Raw genomic sequence first — 1,156 nt, forward strand, 5'->3', positions numbered from 1 at the left:
TCGGGCGCGCAGTCCACAGCTTCGGTCCAGAAGTCCCCACGACAGGACCCACGTGCCAGAACCAAGCCCTGGGAGGCGCAGGCCCAGGCTTACACAATGCGCGACAATTCCACTCCTGCCTGCAAAGTTGGACCTCAAATTCATCCAGCCAGTCCAGAAGTCCCCTACGTCAGACAGGGAGGAGGAGGCCCCCGAAGTGAGGGAGCCAGGTGAGAGCAAAGTGCCCCTCCCGCAGCCTGGCAGAGGGGCTGTCAGGGTGGGCAGCAGAGGTGCCATGCCTGGGGCCATTGTCTCTCTCCCCTCCAGCATTTCTGCTGTGTAAGAGATCAGACACTGACCCGGACATGTGCAAAGAAAAAACTGTGCCCACGAGTTCTGCCTGGTGAGTTGCTCCGTGTGCTTCCTCCATATTCTGATAGGCAATCCCTGCCACTCTCTCCACATCAGTGTGTGTCATTTTCCTGCAGTTTTTGGCCAACCATTTCCTCAGCACCCTGTTGGTCAAGTAGGACTCCAGGGCTTTCTGCCAAGGAATACCCTAGATGTAGTCTCCCGGGCGGCACAGGAGGTGAGAGCCTGACAACAACAGGCAGATTTGTGCCAGGCGAGGTTTGCTGGAGCTTTCCTGAGACCCCAAGCAAGAAAGCTCAGCCCTTCCAGGCAGCTCTGGGACAAGGAGGACTCCTGTGGGGGCTCAGCAGGGTCTCAGCAGCACCAGGGCCTCACTCTGACTGCTCGTGTTTCTCCTGCAGGGACAGGCTCTGTGCTCTGGTGTTTCATCCCTCCAGTGCCCCCTCTGCAGGAACAGTCAAGCAATTATCAAGGACATGTTTACCATGGGGATCCGAATCCCCTTCAGGTTGGTGTCCTTCTGCCTGGCTCACAACACAGGGGGTGCAAGTGCTGTGCTGTGGCAGGATCTGCCCCAGCAGTCCTGGCCCTGCACTGTTCTGTGAGTCCTGGGTTCAGCTTCACGCAGGAGCTGGAAATGGCACAGGGGGAAGAGCAGGGACACCCTGCACCTGCCCGATGCCAGGACAGAAGGAGCTCATCAGGTTTCCTTTTTCCATCAGACCACCATCATCATGGGAGGGCAATACTGCATTTGCTGAGCTGGAGAGAGGCACAGGCACTGTGATGCCAGCAAGTGCCTTTT

The sequence above is a fragment of the Empidonax traillii genome, unplaced genomic scaffold, assembly GCF_003031625.1.
Source record: "Empidonax traillii isolate 1590-97213 ecotype Southwest subspecies unplaced genomic scaffold, ASM303162v1 scaffold187:size1931383, whole genome shotgun sequence".
Classification (NCBI taxonomy): domain Eukaryota; kingdom Metazoa; phylum Chordata; class Aves; order Passeriformes; family Tyrannidae; genus Empidonax; species Empidonax traillii.